We start from the raw sequence: 17,270 nt of genomic DNA on the forward strand, positions 1-17,270 counted from the left end.
TTCTTTTAATTTCTGCTACAAAAAGTGCTTTTTTATTATCCTTGAAGAGACCGCTAACTGAAATTGAAGTCCTGGCTTCAAGAAATTGTACAACTTTGATCACTGAACTTAAAAGCTAGGAAGGGGATGGGATTAGTGCTATGACTTGTGCAGATAAATATTTGTGAGTATGTGGGACTCGAACAGAAATTACAGGGCGCGTAAACACGTGTCCTTTGATCAGCTCTCCAGCTCGTTAGCCTGTTGAATTTATCGTCTTGTCTGAGGATTCAAGGCAGAAGGGGTTCAAGGGCTATGAAACAGCCACAAATCTCTTCCCCTTTCTGCGGACGGTGTTTTTTTCCTGCGGTATTTTGATTATAAACACAGCAGGACGGTTTGGGAACCTGCTGAGCTGCTCGAGAGCTCCTCTGGTCTCACCCCGGCCGTGACTTCAGTCACCCCGGAGGTCTGAGATGCCGTGGGCCGTGCCCCCGGTGTTCTTCATTTGGGTCTCATCCACGAGGTTTTTGCTCCAGCTGGCAGTGGGAGGCACCTGGTGTCCCGCCCCGAGCAGCAGCGACTGGTTGGCAATGCATCCCGTAGCAGCAATAATGCAAAAATTCTGTAAGACTTCAGGAAACCCGCTACGAGCGTGCCTTCCCCGTTCCTGATGCCGCCGGCTCCTTTAGAGTGCCAGTCCGTGGAGCATTCCTCTTCTGCTTCCCGATTTCTCTTGCCTCAAACAGCCCCTGGAAAGCTCCAGGCGTTGAACAGACCCGTTTTAAAGAGGCTCCTAACATGGTAGCGGGCGCTGGGAAGGGAAGGTTCTGTCTTGCTCTCGCCATCTGCCTAGCGGCACGCTCCAGATGATGCAACGTGCCGTATGCCGGATCAAAATAACCCCTTTTTATTTTTAACAAGCTGCGTTTAAGACACACTGGCAGAATATTCCGCCAACCCCTAATTTTGGGGCTGACCTTACTTGATTCCTCGAGGCACGCTGCCGCAGCGCGTCCTTCGGTGCCGGTGCTGGCGCTAACGATTTTCAGCCTCCTACTGTGACATTTCGGAAAAGGAGACGGCTCCGCCGTGCTGCTCGGAGCGGGGCTGGCTCGCGCTGATTCACTGGGCACCGGCAGCCTTCGGCTTCGAAGGGGGTGTGCGTGCGGGCGGGCGCTCTCGCAAGGCTCGGCCGCGATGTGCGGGGCAAACGGCGCCGGAGACAGCGATGCCAAATAGCGTCGGGCGCCGGAGCTCCCCAAATTGAGGCGGGCGCATCGGCGTGCCGCGCATCCTTGTGTCCCCTGCGAGCTGCGCTCAGGTCACCGGAGCACGGGCTGTTCTTTTTCTCATTAATTGCCGGTTGTATTTTGCTTCCCTCCCATGTGGGTGGCAGCGTGAGATGCGTCACGGCTCTCCGAGTGGGTTAATGAGTTTTCTCTTGCTTTCTTCTTCGTCTCCTTGCTCTCCCTATTGTCTTGCGCTTGCTGCCTTTGTTCTGCCGTGCCCGGGTCGGAAACGCTGCGGCTGGGCTGGGTTTTAAGGTACTTGAGCCAGAGGCGTGCCGCCTGTTACCCTGGTGGTCTTCAGGTGTCTCTGGCCTGCCCCAAACTGACCTTGTTTTTTTCATTTTCGGCTCAGGAGCCCGCATGCGGATCAAAAAGCTGCGTGGAGGGGAGAAGCCAGCAAGAAAGCTGGGAGGAGAGGGAGATCTGAAAGCTGCCTGGGCTCAAGCCGATACTTAAAGTCAGGCTTTTCTAGCTGAATGCTCGCTTGTCCAGGAATTTGTTTGTTTTTTTCCTCTTTCTGCTCTGGTTGCAAAACCCCACTTTCCTTCTCGTACAGCTCTGAGGGATTTCCAGGGCTCGCTTTGTCCTTCAGTGAAACGCAGCGCCTTCATCTCGTGGGGATGGATGACTGAGGTCAGCACAGATGTCATCAGCGCTGGTTCCTGCAGTTCCTCGTTAGGGGAACCCTTCCTGCTGTAACAAATAAACCCCAACCACTTTCCTTTGCATCAGCACAGCCATCGCCCCGGCGCGCCAGCCGAATTTGCGCCGCCTGCGGTGGTGCTGAGTTCCCTTTCTGGTGGTCCGGTCACTCCCCTCGTGGCATCCCGGTGCTCTGGTGGGACCGATGCACTTGGTGCTGCCTCTCCTCACCAATTCCCCCCCGCAGGATTTAGGATTACCTCGTTTAACACCTGCCGCCGGGCTGCTCTGCGTGCGGCGTCTGCAGCATCCCGAGGTGCTCAGAGGCGGGGATGAGCGCACACTGTATTTATTTGTGTTTCCAGCCCTGGGTGACTAATTCACCTGGGTTCTCACCCTCGTGCTCGGCAGTTGCTTTTGCTTTTTCCTCTCCGAGCGTTTCCTACTGTTACACAACGGGCCGGAGCAGCCTTCCCTCCAGCCCGGTTACCCGCGCTGACTTGCGGGTCAGAGTTCAGTTGCTAAACTGGGTCACGGCTCCTCCTCTTCCCCACGCCGTTTATGAAACATCCTCCTGCCTTTGCTGTTGCCGAGCTCACACAGCCAGCTCGTGCTCTGTCAGGAAGATAATCCGTGGAAGGCGCTTTGCTGAGTAACACCAGGATTTCACCAAAAGTTGCGCCCTCACGAACAATCCTGCTGTTGTCTGGTAAAAGCCCCGCGTAAGCAGAATTCTTACAAAACGAATAAGTGGGGGATAAAATGAACTTTCTCCTCTTTCAGCTCTCCCCCCCTGTTTTTACCTTTATTCTTCGTAACTGGAAACCCCGGGATGAACCTGGGGGCAGCGCGGGCTCTGCCTTCCCCGTGGGACCGCGTCCGTGCCGAGCCATACGCCTGCCCCTTGCTGCCTCCCCTTGCGCCCCGGCTCCAGCAGCCTTTACGGGGCCTTTGGCAATTCCCAGAATACAAAATTCGTAGCAGAGGGCAAGGAAATACCTTGCAGTAGGTAGAACAAATCTCCATTAAAACTATTTCATCTTTTTAAAGGAGTTTTTTAAAGCCCCTCATGGACCTATTGCGCTCCGTGGGATTTGTGCTTCTTTTCGGTCAACCTGGGCGATGCTGCAGGCGGTGGGGGCGATTCTTTTCTTGCTCCTTTCACACCAAAAACCTGCTGGGGAGGAGAAGCTGCGTGGGCTGGGATGTTCCCAGGACAGGGCTACGCTCCAGGCTGGATCCTGGCACACGAGGAGGAGGAAGAGGAGGAGGAGGAGGATGCTCGTGTGGCCAGGGGAGGAGGAGAGCACGGTGCCAGGGACTCTCCTGCTGCTTCCTCGTGGGCTTTTTTTAGCAGCAGTAGTGACTGTGATACCAAAGCAGCCATCAGCCGCCCCGGCAAACCTAAACACGCATTCCTCCCGAGATACTAAATCCTGACTTTCTGCCTGTTATTTTTAGCCTAGGAGACTCCAGGTAGCTGCAGCACTCTCTGATTAACGTTGGTGTGAAAGAGAAACTTTGAGCGAGTAGCAGCGAGGCTCCCGTGCAGCACGAGGACTTTCACTTTGTAAAGTAAGCCCTACCCTGGGTACTTGGACTTCTGCTGCCTGCCCCAGCCAGGGCCGAGCTTCAGGTTTCCTAATTCCTGCCTTTTGCCATGGGAGCCCTTGGGGAGCGCAGCGTGCAGTGCTGCCCGTGCTGGAACAGGAGCTGGGGGGTCCGCACGGCTTTCTCTTGGCCGCTCTGAGCTGAACCCGGGGCAAAATGAAGCCCTCAGTGATAAGATCAGCCTCTGGTGCTGTGTGCCAGCAGGCCGAGGTGGGCTTCCACTGCACAAGGTGTCGGAAAGCCGACTGCCCCAAGCCACGTCCTGTTGCATAGACTTACAAACTACTCAGAAAAGTGCAGAAATCAAATTGGAGAAGTGATTTTTTCGGTTGAAAGAGCCACAGTGCAACAAGTTTCAGCTCTGCGTCTGTTTGAACCCACCTTGCTTCATGTCAGCGTGAACGGGTTAAGTGGTGGCAGTGAGGTCCAGTTTTCAGCTCCGTGGAATTTGAGGAATCGACAATTAGCTCTCTTAGCAAAACAGGGCTGCTAGAAACTGCACTTCTTGCTCAGTTAAGACCTGCCTCTTTCATACGTCTAAATTAAGTCCTGCAGACAGGCAGGAGCCAGCTGCAAAACCAGCCTGTAACGTGTGCTTAATGCTCCTGGATTAAAAGGGAGTTGCACGCGCGTCTCGCCTTGCAGCACAACCAGAGTGCTGTGTGCCAGCGAGAGCGAAGGAGCCGCAGCCTCGGGACCACCTCGACCTAAAGGGGCTCGGGGCTGGGACACGGCTGCGCAGACGGCATCGCCTCTACGCGCCCCCTGCTCAGCACCAGCCTTCCTCCTCCTGCTGCATCCCCAGCTCCGGGGTCCCCCCGTGCCACCGGGGCCGTGCCGAGTCCCCTCCTCGCTGCGTGCGTGGGCAGGGCGCTGCGGTGCGGAGCGGTGCTGTGCGGTGTGGTGTGGTGGGAGGCTTCCCCGACCCGCGGTGATGCAGCCCGCTGACGTACTTTCTCCTGCATCAAAGTGACGGCTGCCTCGCCGAGCCCGGCTCGTCGTCGTGGGTTTTTTTTTTTTCTTTTTTTTTTTTCTGTTTAATATTAAAGTACAAAGCTGTGTCAAAACCACATGCTTTTTCGCTCTTTGAAGTGGTGCTGGCTAACTGCCTGAAAAACATTCTCCAGTGGTGGTGGAAAAAATCCCATTACGCTTTACAAATATTTTTGTTTTATTTCGTCCCTTTCTTTCAGAGGCTCGACAATAGTCCTCCGGGGGCTCGGTCTCGTGTCGCTGGCAGAGGTGACCCGGCCCCACGGCCGCCTGCCCTCGGCGCTGCAAACAGGACTTGCAGCGAAATTTTAAAGAAGTAAAACTTGCATTTGGGTGCCTGTTTTTGAGCATTTCTTTATACATTGTAGGGTGTATTTTCCTCCTCTTCGGTGCCCAGCTCTCGGCACGCTGAGAGTTGAAGGTAGCCTGGGCTTTAACACACGCTCGGGGGCTGAAGTCCAGAGGTCTTCAAGCAGCTTGAGCATGTTACTGCTAACGTTAAATTACGGGGTTTAGACGAAAAATATAATGAAGTGAGTGGGGTTGGTTTGTCAAAGTTAACGTGAAGTTCCTGGGCAAGGAAAACTGGGCTGAACTTTACAGGGATGGGAGAGCAAGAAGGGGAACAGGATGAGCTGGGGAGGCTGGCAGGGCGTTACGCTGATGGCGTGCAGGCAGGACCTGCAACTCGAAGAACCGCGCTGCAACGCCTTCCTCGCGCTGCTGAGCGACGAGGTTAATTAGCCAGGGGCTAGCGGCGAGCTCGTTTGCCTTTGTGCATTGCAACGCCAGGCGTGCACGCCCAGGGAGGCTTTTCTGTGATCTCTGTCCAGGCTTGGCCCCTGACGGGGGATCTCAGGGGCACGAGGGGTCTGCTGCAGCACACCTGGGCAGGCGGCCCGTCTTTTAAAACAGCGGGGAGATGCTGCTCTGACAAGTGCAATTAGCATGAAAGTGTAGGAATGCAGGTGGCGATGTACAGGCACACAGCTAGGCTGGCTTCTGAGTCATTTTAAAGGTTACGGGACCTTTCTGCCAACCCAAAGGTCAATAAAAGCCTTCCCACAATACCCGAAATGCCAGCGGTCCTCACTGCCAGGCGTTGCTGCTCGGTTTGGGGTTAGCGCCCAGGAAGCAGCAGCGTGCCCGGGGGCCAGGCTTTAAATGCATCAAAATTCGTTGCCTGGCTCTGCGCTGCTTTTTGGAAGTTAGGTCTCAGCACGGACTCGGGGTTTGTTAGGTGTGTGGGGTCACGGTGGTACAGGAGGGCTTTGCAGCTGAGTGCAAGGAGCCGAATCCCATAAGCTGTCCGTGGTTAAAGCCCGAGCGTGCGGCCGCTGTGCTGCAGCCGAGGAGTGGCGCGGTGTTTGACAAGCAGTGCCAGCGTGGTCGTTCATCTATTTGTGTAAATGGCCTAGAAAACGGGTAAAATTCCACTAATCCCTCTGTAAGTGAGCTTATCGGGGGATCCGAGTTTCCTGTTGCCTCTCCCCTGCTGCTCGATGCAATAAAAGGGCCGGCCGGAAAATCCCGGTGGTTCCTCTGTTGGGGTCCGTCACTTGTTCCACGCTGGCTAACCTGCCTCTGCAGAGGTTATGGTTTTCCAGTTTTTCCTCTGGCTTTTGGCTCTGTTTTGGGTATTTGGAGCTGGAGCTTATAAACAGAGCCTTTTAAGATACGTGGGTGTGATATAAACTATAGGGACATCGGGGAACGTGCTGGGGTGTGCGACGGGCAGGGTGCTGGTGAGCAGAGATGTGTGTAATGCCTACTTTACGTGAAAAGTAAAGTTGAGCCCTGCCTCGAGTCTCTGATCAACGTACAACGCTGGTCGTACTCGCTGTTGTGGCTAAAAAAGGGAGAAAGAACGAAAGAAGCTAAATGTGTTTTTATCAACCGTGGCGGGGGATCCCTGCCACAGCGGCTTGCCCTGGGAATGCTGCCGATGTGAAAAATGCCGCGTCCTGCAGGAAAGGATAAAGGATGGATCCTTCCTGCCCCGGCCTCGTCTCCTCGTTGTGCCGTGGGCACGGGGCTGCTGGTGGTCCAGGTGGAGCTCCCCTGTGCTGGGAGCCTGCAGCGCAGGCAGAGCACCTGGTGTAGGGACTGGCTTTGACAAGTTATTGACAAAATTCTCAGCGTCCTGCATTTTCCTGGTTGGGTAGCAGAAGGAAATACCTGTGCTTTGTGATACCGTGAGGTTCCAGGTCCCGCAAGCCGTGGCTCTGTGTTTCCTTCCAGCCCCGTGCCCGAGCAGGCGCCGACTTTTCCAGGTGCTGGTGTTTGTGCCGACGGCGCGGAGGAAAAAGCTTTCGCCTTCGTCTCTCTTTCGGTTTCGGGTTAGCAGCCAGGCTCATCGCTAACTTTTCTCTTTGTATGGCAGGTTAGATCACAGTTCAGAAATGGGAAGTAAAAAGTGCAGAACTGTGCTCCCGGACCAGCGGGGGAATAAAACCCAGAGGCAGAAGTGCCACCGGCTGTCTGCCCCCAGGCCTCGGGGGTGCAGGCGAGCGCACGCCGGGGATGCTCGGGGCAGGGCAGGGCCTGCAGAAGGCTGGCACCTGTGCCCAGCGCTGTAAATTCAGAGGAATTTGAAAGTTCTGCGTGTACGCGTGTTTTCTGATCCGTAGTAGATGATGTTCTAAATATAAGCCCGGGCCCTGTGAGAGCAGTCAGCAGGCCAGAGGCTGCCCGCTACCTGGAGGCAGCTCGCTCACGTGCCTTCTGGTAGAGCCCTCTCGCACAATTTGCAAGTTCCTTTTTTAGCCTCTCTGTTTTATTTCCAGCCCGAGCCTTTCAAGGGCAGTTCCCAGCGCCGAGTCCTTAGCTCAGCCCTGAACTGCTGCCAGGCCAACGTGACTTCTCTTCCTGTAAGAGGCACAAAAGAAAACGACCTTCTGCTTCCTCTCCCCGTCTGCCCGACAGATTCCAGGGCCCGATGTAGGAGTTGCTCCTTGTTGCAAATCCTCACATGACGGTGCAGTCATCGGCATTACCAAAAGACCCAGGCTTGCATAAAAACAGCCACACAGACGCTGCAGTCACATGGAGATACTGGCCTTTTCTTCCAGCCTAATTATTCGGTGGCTGAAACAAGTGCAACGTAGTCATCGAGCTGCTGGGGCTGTATCTCATCTGCAGCTGGAAGCGAGCCCCTGCGTTTTCGCTTGCATGCAGCTGACTCGGTGGAGGTCGAGGGAGGGGAGCCAGCAGCTCTGCTGGGCCTTTGTGAGTCTCTGCTAGGCACCGTCTTGCCCTCTGTCGCCGCATCGGCGATGAAAACAAGATGAGAAAGCTGGGAGGAGAAAGTCACAAGACTGCTCCCGTAGCGGGGCGTTTTGTGGACGTGGGGAGAAAACATTAGTGTTTACCTCATGTGATGTGTCTGCTGCGAAAGGTCGTCGCCTTTGTAGTGAAATTACGAGGCGCTGTCCCCGAGATGCAGACGGCTGCCTCTGTGCCGTCGCTGGCCGTGAGCCGGCGTCCCCGAGCCGTTCAGCTCACGAGTGTCAGAGCAGCCCGTGCGGCTGCGGGATGGGATGCCGGGAGCTGCTCCTTCCTCCCGGGGCGTGTGGTTAGGAACAGGAGCGTTCGCTTCACGGCCGGCTGCCATCCGGGATTTTTCAGCAGCACCGGTGTGGGATCACGGCTCTGAGTCCTCACTTTGGGTTTCTCAGCCTTCGTTAGCAATAGGCTGCTAATTATGCAGGGAGGGGGATCTTGCCTTTGCGTTAGCAGAAAAACGCCCGCATTTAGCCGTGTGCTGCCCGGTGCTGCACGCACCAGGCGTGGTCAGCGCCAACCCCTGAGCGCTGAGGGTGCTGGACTCGGACCGATGCTGAGCTGTGGGGCACCGCTGGGTCCATGGGGGCTGGAGCAGCGGGGGCTCAGCTCCTCCACACGTGCCCCTGGGATGCGCCCAGGGTCCCAGCAATTGCCAGGTCACAGACATCGCTTAATTCTGTCCTGAATGCCTTTTCTCCTTGCCCGTGGCTGCAGGTAGCTCTCTGTCCGTGCGTGGGATGTTAACGCGAGCAGGGATCGTGTTTGCTTCGAGTCAAGGTCACTGCAGGATCCTCAGGAGTCAGGGCAGTGGCGAGGGCTCTTTTCTCGCCGCTTGAGGTCTGCACTCGCTGTCTGGACACATTGCCCGTGGCTGTCAAGTCGACGCGTTACTTAATCTCTGTTGCAATATCGACGTTTCTTTAGCAACTCCCTGTCTAGGCGCTGTTTTTCAGGGCACGGTCGCCTTGATTCATTGATGGCACCATTATGTCTAGAGTCTTGTAGGCTCTGTCCCTTGAAGTCCCTGTTGCTCCACTCCAGCACTGTTTACAGGCAGCTCTGCAGCTTTCGGTGACTCCGCGGAGAAGCAGCGCGCGCCCAGTTCGTCCTTGAATTACACGTGGGTTGGCATCAGATTTCCTCGCTGAGTCAAGATGCAACTGCTACGACCTGAATTCACGAGCTTAAAGCTCCGCGGTGCTTGTTCTGCTGCTCACACCATCACCCCAAGAGAATTTGCAATGAGTAACCTCGCCCGCAGCCTTGCAGGCCGGTCGCGATGGAAGCGGAGCGCCTTTGCAAAGCTCACAGCAGAAAAACTTCGCTTGGCCGTCGAGCAAGCAGGCGTGACCCAGATGTGACCAGAGCAGATGCACGGAGTAGAGAGGTGCTGTTTTCTTGCGGCTATTCCTTGGCAATGATTGCGTTGCAAAGCAAAGGAAAATATTTTTGTGAGCAGCTCACGCTGAAGATCTCATCTGGGAACCTGGAAAACCAGCTCTGCTGTGTTCTGACCGGACTGAAGCAAGGGCCGGCCAGACGTGTTCCAAGCTCTGCTAGCTGAAATGTGCTAAAATTCTGCAAAGAAATGTTCTTTAAAGACCTCTAGGGGATTGTTATCTGTCTACTGTGCGATACCTAGCTGGTGGAGCAGCCAGGAATTGAGCACGAAGCGTGCAGCTTTGTTTTAATCAGTTGGTAGTTGACTCCTCGCTCCCCAGTTCCCAGTATTATCATTTAGACTGTTCCTATCTTCACTTCAGAAGAGCTTTTTTCCTAGCCAGGAGGTGAAGATACCACCGTGGTTTGAAACGGGGCAGGCTGAAAACAAAAAAGCAAAACAGAAAAGCAAAACAAAAAAGCAAAACAAAAAAGCAACGCTTTGTGCAGCAGTGGCTGTGCAATCCCCTGGCCCTTAGGGCCAACCTCTTCGTCACTGCCGATGGTGGCGGAGGCCGTCAGCAGGAGCAAAGCACTGAGGACACTCTGCTTTTGATAATGTGGCTTCAGAAATGCTTTCTGGACGTATGAAGTGTAGAGCAGTGTTCTGACAGCTGAAAATACCTCGTGATTTATATGCTTTCTTTGGAAGCTGGCTTGGATGTGCTGTAGCCAGCTCTCTATCAGCCCTCTTAAATTGCACAAAAGAGGCTAAAATGCTTTTGGCTCCCATTTTCTAGGAGGTTTTTTTTGTCTCTACTACACCAAGGCTCATCAGCGAGCTCGTCAGCACTTTTCTTGTTTGCTCAGCATCAGCTGGATGCTGCTTCCCAGTAGTGCGAGCCTTGTCTAGAGAACATTCGTACGAAGAGCACCGCTTATCTCCCCGCGCCTGAACAGAAGGCAGATCGTTTTTAAGTAAATATTTTTGTCGTAAGCTCAGGGGTTTGTTTTTCCCGAGCTTGATGGCTGCGAGTTCACCCCTTGTGCAGACCCGGGCATGAAGCTGAGACCCATGCAGGCAAACCCCCGGCGGGCAGCGCGTCTCCTGTAGGTGCTGTCTCCCGTTGCAGTATCGCTACTGCTGATCTCCCGGGGGATGAATCCCCAGAGCCATGTGCAGCACGCGCGCTGCTGCTCCTGGCTTTGATCTTTGGCGTTGCAGAAAGCGAGCTGAAGGGGGAGACGTCACCCCGGACTGCTCGGCCTCAGCGCAGGCAGAAGTCTGCGAGGGAGGAAATCAGCCTCGAGTCCCGCTCCGAAGGCCAGATGAGTGAGAGTGACGCCGGAGCAGATGGCCCACGCGTCTCTGAGCAGGATACCTCGTCCTCGAGCATCGAGTGACCTCAGCCGAGCCTGCGGATGAGCAGTCCCCGCGGTGACACGAGGGCTGAGTGCGGCGGCTCCGAACCGCGCTGCCCGCGGAAGGTCTGCAAAAGTCATAAAAGGTTAAATTACAGCGAGCGCTGCTCCCGGGCTTATTCATACGTGTGTGGGACCAGACGTCTGCCCTGCGCCTGCCTCCTCCCTGCTGACGGCGGCGTGAGCGCGGCGCCGTGCCGGAGGAGCGGGGGGAAATGCCCCCGTCCCCGCACGAGGCATCGCGCCGCTCCGGGGGGCTGCGAGCGGTGTCACCGCGGCCTGCTCAACAATGAGCCCAGGTTTGCTTTACCCGGGGCTGGCAGGCTATTTTTGGCTGCCTCGACACGCTGTTTGAATGCCCTATGTGTAATAGCTGCAGTCAGTGCAGTGAACAAGCCCTGCTTCTTTTTCCATAGCATTAAAAAAAAAAAAAAAAAAAAAAAAAAAGGTAGCTTAGGGGCACATTGTGCTGGGAAGGCTCCTAACGGCTCCCTTACCCCGATTATTTACCAGTTCCCTATCTTCTCAAGCAGCATTGAGCAAGCTGAGCCTGGCCATACAATGAGCATATTGTAGCCTGTGGTTCTGATGTAATTCCCACCAAACACTCTTTCCACAATGAAAACTTTTAAGTTGCTTGAAACCAACCTCCTTGCCCTTTCCATCCCGGCGTGCAGAGCTGTGTGAAGTCCCAACAAACACGCTCTGCCGGGCTCGCTAACGGCTCGCCGCGCTCCGCAAAGCTCCCACTACCCTCTCGTCGACAGAGGCTAAAATAAGCACAGTGCTCCAAGGAAGGGTATTCCTCAGCGTTTGCCCTGAATTCTTATTTTAGGGCTTTCTTGTAATCTTGCTTCAACTCCGTGCGGCTGACACGGGATCCTATTTCGGGGAGAAGCAAAATAAGTTGGAGATAAGGAGAAGCAAGGGGGTGGCTGGGGCTTCACCCCAAGGCTCCTGGGGGCAGGGGAGTACGTGAGGTGCTGCCGCCTCTCCCGGAGTCTCGGGAAGGAGACTTGCAGTGATAAGGGAGGTTTTATAGGTCTGGGAATTTTGTCTGCACGTTACAGCGACCTGAGCCTCTGTGTGTGTGTGTGTGGTAGGGACTTTTAATAGCCACGCGCTGCTGATTGGGAAATTCTCCGCTGCTTTCTCTACCAAAACACCGCAGCTCTGCCAGCTGACTCAGACCCGTGCCCTCACCCGTGTTTTCTTTCCTTTGCCCTTATTAAAGAATCCGGCATCTCCCTTTCCCGTTTCCAGTGCGGTTTTGGGCCTCCCAGGTGGGAAGCAGGAGGCTGGGGCAGGGCAGGGACCAGATGAGGAGAGGAACGCCCGCGGCGCCCACGCTCCCCCGGCCGTGCTGGGGTTTCTCCGTCACCCCTTGATGTTGTTCGGGTTTGGGGGAAGGCGCAGGCGGCTGCGTGAGTGGCAGGGTTCTCCCTCTCGGGGCGTTTGCTTATCTGTAGAAAGCTCAGGAGTCATTTCACGACCTGCCACCCACTCAGCCCCGGGGGGAGTCGCAGCAGCGCGACCGCGGGCTCGGCTGGAGGCCGCTCGCTCGGCGGCGGCGTGGATAATGCTGTCAAATCACCCGATCCCGCAGCAGAAGCGCCTTTTACACACGAGGCTGATGGGTTTGTGTGAGCCCACGGCGTGGCCGGCGTGCCCTGCGTACCCTCGTAAAAGGAGGGAGCTGCACCGTGGCGGCCGAGCTTCCCCTGGTGTTCTGAACGTCCTGAGTGCTGCTGCCCGCGGCCGTTCCCAGCTCAGACCCGTGCAGCTCTGGGAGACTCTCAGGAAGCTTTGTGATACTCAGCCTAAACTTCCCTTTCTTTTATCTCCTTCTATAACTTAATACAGCGGTGCCACCGTGCAGCCCAGCTTCCTGCTTAGTCTCTATTCGCCCCGCTTCAATGCGGGGTTGCTATCAGGCGCTCCCAGGCGAGGACAAACCCTGCGGTGGTCTAGCCAGGATATACAGATTTAGTCCTCGGTCTGCCCGCTGAAATCAGTAAATCAGGGCCTCCTTCAGGCCATAATTGAAGACATAAGCGTGTGTTTGATTAGCGTTGGTATCCGGGGCAAGTTCTAGTCTCGAGGGTCTGGGAACTTACCCTTAATCGCTTCTGAAGTGACTGCGTGTGAAAATAACGTAGCAGCAAAGCCTGAAGGAGTTTGTCGTCCTCCTCATCGCTGTTACCCGGGCGGTTGGGTTTTGGTGTGCCGGGGTTGTGGGCTTGCTGCTGAAGGGCTGCAACAAAGCCGCGGGTTCTCCTTGCAGGACAACAAAAGCAGCCCTCATTTCAGTGCTCTGCGCGAAGCGCTCGTCCTTCAACCCCTTCCTTTGGGTAAGGTCCCAAAATGGGTCAGCCTGCATTTCCTGGCGATGCTTGAAGAGCAGGCATTTACTTACAACACGTGGACAGCCTCAGGTTTAAAAGTCCACCCGCAACGGTTGGCGTTCTGCTGGCGTCGTGGAGCAGCAGAACTGAAAGTGCTCGAAGCAGGGGAAGTTAGGGCCTGATTTCGAAGAGCACAGAGGAAGTTTTGGGCCCGTCCAGCTGAGGAGGAGGCAGAAATGCTGCAGAGGAGATGGGCTGGGCACCTGGGGCTGACGAGGTCCCGTCGTGGTTTCTGCAAGCAGAGGAGAGGCATTTGTGCAGCTTACTCATCTTGGGCACCGAGGGGCAGGAGAGGAAGCTGCAGGTGACTGGAAGGGAGCAGACTCAAAGCGAGAGCGCGGCGCGGGGCGGGGATGGGAGGTTTTTGGGGTGCAAAACCCCAAAAGCCCTGCAGCAGCCCTGGTGCTGCTCACATGCACGTGGCAGCGTTGTAAATGATGTTAGGGCTGGACCTGCTTTTCTGCTCCTTGCTGAGCACCCGCTCCTGCAGGTCCCACGGCCGTGCACATTGCGGCTGGTTCTTGCAGCAGTGCTCCCGTGGAAGCCACGAGCTCACGCTGCTTTGTGTGCAGAGCGAGTTGGGGTTTTCCCCTCCGTGCACTTCATCTGCTGACTGAACTGACCAGAAATGCAGGCAGGGTGAGGACGGAGCAGACTTGGCAGCCCAAGTTCTGATTTGCACTTTGCTCAATCCATAACAGCCCCTGGGCACCTTGAGCAAAGCCCCGCTTTTGTTTCTAGTTTAAATGGTGTACCAGAGCATTTATTTTGTGTTTGGCCATCCACAGCATCCGTGGACGAGTGCAGGAGCCCAGCAGAGCCTCCTGCATGGTGCCTGCCCCACGAGCACAGAGCTTGGGAACCTGCAGCCCAAAAAACCTGCCGAAACCTGCCGCTGCGCCGGGGCTTTGCGTTCAAACCCAGAGCCCTGCTAGCTGGGTGGCAGCCGCTGGGTGCCGGCTGGGGGTAACAACTGATGTAAATACTTACCTTTGCACTCTGCTGTTATGTTGTGTTTTTTTTTAAAAGGCACGGTCTAAAAATAAGCGTGGAGCGCTGCGGTGACTCACGGTGCCCGGTGCAGCACAGAGGCGCTGGTTGTGTGTAATTGCCCTGCCTGAGGTCCCACCCAGCCGGCGCCGGAGCTGCTGCAGATGGGGTGGAGCGAAGGTGGGGGCCGCATCCAGACCACCGGGGGCTCGGGCTGAGGTCTCCCGGCAGGTGCATCCCGGGGGATTTGCGCTCTCGGCCAGGTAGCCCTTTCCTTTAACGGGAAGGAAACGGAGCTCCGCATCTCCGGGGATGCTTCTCCTTCCCAAACCCCTGGCCAGCCCGTCTCTGAACTGCCCTAGTTTCAACACGCTTCAGCAATTAATGGGACTTCTGGTAGAGGCAGAGCTGAGCCGGGACGCGTGCCCTCTCTGCTATGCCCGTACCCACGCGGATTGCTGTGGGCACGAGGGGAGGGTGGCCGGGAAGGGCAGCGAGCTCGGGGTGGCAGGTAGTCCAGCAGCCCTGGTGCAAACCCACTGCAGCAGGACGGTGTTCGCGTGGTGGGACTGTGCAGGACGGGGGCTGTGCTCTGTCTCGGTGCTGCTGAGCGTGGCCTCTTCAAACTGCACCCCTGTGCACGGTCTCCTGCTGCAAGCCCCGTGCGTGCCGTCGCAGCGCTTGCAGGAGGAGTGCCGCGTCCCTCGGGGACACCCGAGACTGCTCCGAGCTCAGGTGCTGTCTGCTGCAGCATCGACAGAAGCCCGAACAGCCTGGGCTGCTTACCCAGGGTTGTGCACAAAGCAACCTTCCCTCTGTGCGTGTCGGTGCTCGGCGGTGGCGGCTTGAATTGCTGTTTGCCGCGGGGATAACCAGGTTTTTGGGGTGCCTGGGGATTGTTTCCAGCTGGGAACAAACACACCTCGGTGCGTGAGCTGGGGGAGAAATAACCCCTGAGCAAATGATACTCAGTATGGACCTGGAACTGGGGAGCAGGCTGCTTCCCGTGCTGGTAACCATGGTATTTGAAGCTTCCACCAGAAGCGGTGTTGCTCTGGTAGCTCTGCACAGCCCAAGTCCCTGTTGCTGCTGGGTTGGCACCGCCGGCGGCTGCAGCAGGGACTTTGTGCCCTACAAAGACGTGGCCCAGTTCCAGCCTGCTGGAGCCGTGATTTACCTGGGCAGGGACGGCGTCCGGAGGGACAGTTTGTAACTGGAGGAGCTTATGGGCACTCCTGTAACGTGTTTATTGCTGAACTCAAATGCTTCGGCTCCCCTGCCCTGCGCTTGCCGTGCTCTTTGCGCTCCCGGTGCTGCAGAGCAAGGCGGTGGAACGAAGCCAGGCTGTGTAAACGTGGGATGAGCCTGTCCTGAGCAGAGCTCCCCCCCCTGCACCTTTAAGGCAGCATTTCCCTGTCCTCCGGGACTGCTCCTCGCCACGCTCTCCCCGAGTATTGTCCCGCACCATAGAAATCTGGAGGTCTTAAAGAAGGAAAAAAAAAAAAAAAAAAAAAGGAAAAATTGCTGCACTCAGGAAAAAATTCAATAGCTCATTCAGCTGTTAAGCTACTGATGCAGGAAGTGTAAAAGAAAAATGGAGCCTGCTTTGTTCTGCCCAGACAAGGAGTAAATGCCATCGCCCTAACAGCCTTTTTCTGTTCCAAAAAAGCATGAGGTCATCTCCAGAAGCAGGAACCGCCGGGCGGGTTTGCGCTGGGTTACCAGCGCCGGGCTCCCCTCGTCCCAGTGCAGGCAGGAGCGCTCCTCCTGCTGCTCCCAGCTCGGGGTGGGGGGTTTGGGGAGCAGCCCCAGGGAGCCTTCGGGCAGCTTCTGAGCTGCCCCGGGCCGTTGTGTGCCCACCCGTGGGTGTGCTCGGGGACCGGGTCCTGCAGGGGGGCTGCATGGAAGCGTGGGCACTGCCGCCTCGCTTTTCCTGCTGAAGCTGAGTGGTTCGGGGCGATGCTCCTCGATTTGGGGGTGCAGACCCGTTCGTTAGCTGCTTGAGTACTCGGTGCATCCCTTCCAGCTTGTTTTTCAGACAGATCCTGGACGTCGAGTCCCACTGAGGGAATCTTCCCGTGTCGCACTCTCGAGCACCGTGCATTAAATGCCCCGGGTTGCGCCGTGCCTGCAGCCCTGCAAGCCTCTCCTCTGCTGCTGCCCTGTGCTCTTTGTGCACGGTGGGCTGCCCTCAGGCCGCCAGGCACTAGAAAATCCGCATTGCTGCGTTGCAGATGGCTCTGTGCACCTCTTCGGGGCTGCAGGGTTGCTGCCACCGCTCAGCGACACGGGGACCCTTTACAGCGCACGCGCACACGTGCGCTTTGCTGCAGCAAAACGCTGCTGGAGCTCGTGGGCATTTCTCTGAAAGCTTTGGTCAAACCACACTCCAGGAGCATCTCTCCGGCTCCCTTCCTCATCAGGGGCTTGCAGCCCACCCCGGTAGCTTGTCCCCCCGGCTCCTGGCAGGGAGGATGCCCGGAGGATGCCCAGCCAGCCCGGCTACGGGCACAGGAGCTGCTCGAGCCGCTGGGCATCGGGAGGCGCATTCTTCAGATGCTTCTCAACCGGGACTTCCATCGCCAGCGACCTCGTAGCTGTTTTTATCTGGAGGGGGGAGACAACAGCAGCATAACTGCAGCAGTTACTCAGATGTTCGCCTGTTTATTTAGCCTGTTAGGAGTGGCTGCTTCCAGCTATGAGAAGTATGGGAAGAATTCCGAAACGAGAGGGATCAGTGCATATTTATTTCCTAGTGTAATACTTCCTGCCATTAGGCCGGAGAGGCGGTGGGTGGGAGCGTGCAGGTGGCACCGACTGCGTAAAAGAGAAAGGGCTTTGTTCGAGCGGCGCGTTGTGCGCGGCGTAAACGATTAACAGCGCCGGGTGTCAGCCTCGCGGGGCGGCCCAGCACGCCTCGCAGCTCGGAGGCACGTTACGGCAAGCCTGGCTTCTCGGCACGCCGCGGTTGTGCCGCCTCCGCGGGCGGCAGTTTCGCCCTCGTCCCCCCGAGCCCCGGCGTGATGTTTCGGGGCAGGGCGACACGGGGCGGGTGGCGCGAGGCTGGCGGTCCCCGCGGTGCCCTCGCCGGGACGGAGCGAGGTCCAGGCTGAGCCTTCCCACGCCGGGAGGCGGAGGAGAGGACCGAGAGGGCAAAACCCTGCGTGGAGCCCGGCCGGGAGGCTCAGCCGGAGGCGGCCGCTGCGCCGGGAGCTGCTGCTGAGTCACGGCTCCTCCACGGGCGGCTGCTGCACGCGGCTGACTCAGGGGC

The 17,270-nt window shown here is 56.8% G+C and overlaps 1 protein-coding gene across 4 annotated transcripts in view; it reads left to right on the forward strand.

Moving 5' to 3' along the window:
• Nucleotides 1–17,270, forward strand: part of GNG7 (G protein subunit gamma 7) — a 64,413-nt gene that overhangs the window by 34,886 nt on the left and 12,257 nt on the right. Inside the window, exon 1 of one of the 4 annotated variants that reach the window (XM_035571373.2) lies at nt 4,688–10,690. The exons of 2 other annotated variants lie outside the window; for them this stretch is intronic. The gene's annotated coding sequence lies outside the window, so the exon portion shown is untranslated. Of the gene's footprint in view, nt 1–4,687; nt 10,691–16,806; nt 16,930–17,270 lie in introns of those variants that run through there. One more of the 4 variants, XM_035571374.2, reaches the window with a different exon arrangement.

This window comes from Cygnus atratus, chromosome 26 (genome assembly GCF_013377495.2).
Source record: "Cygnus atratus isolate AKBS03 ecotype Queensland, Australia chromosome 26, CAtr_DNAZoo_HiC_assembly, whole genome shotgun sequence".
NCBI classification, from domain to species: domain Eukaryota; kingdom Metazoa; phylum Chordata; class Aves; order Anseriformes; family Anatidae; genus Cygnus; species Cygnus atratus.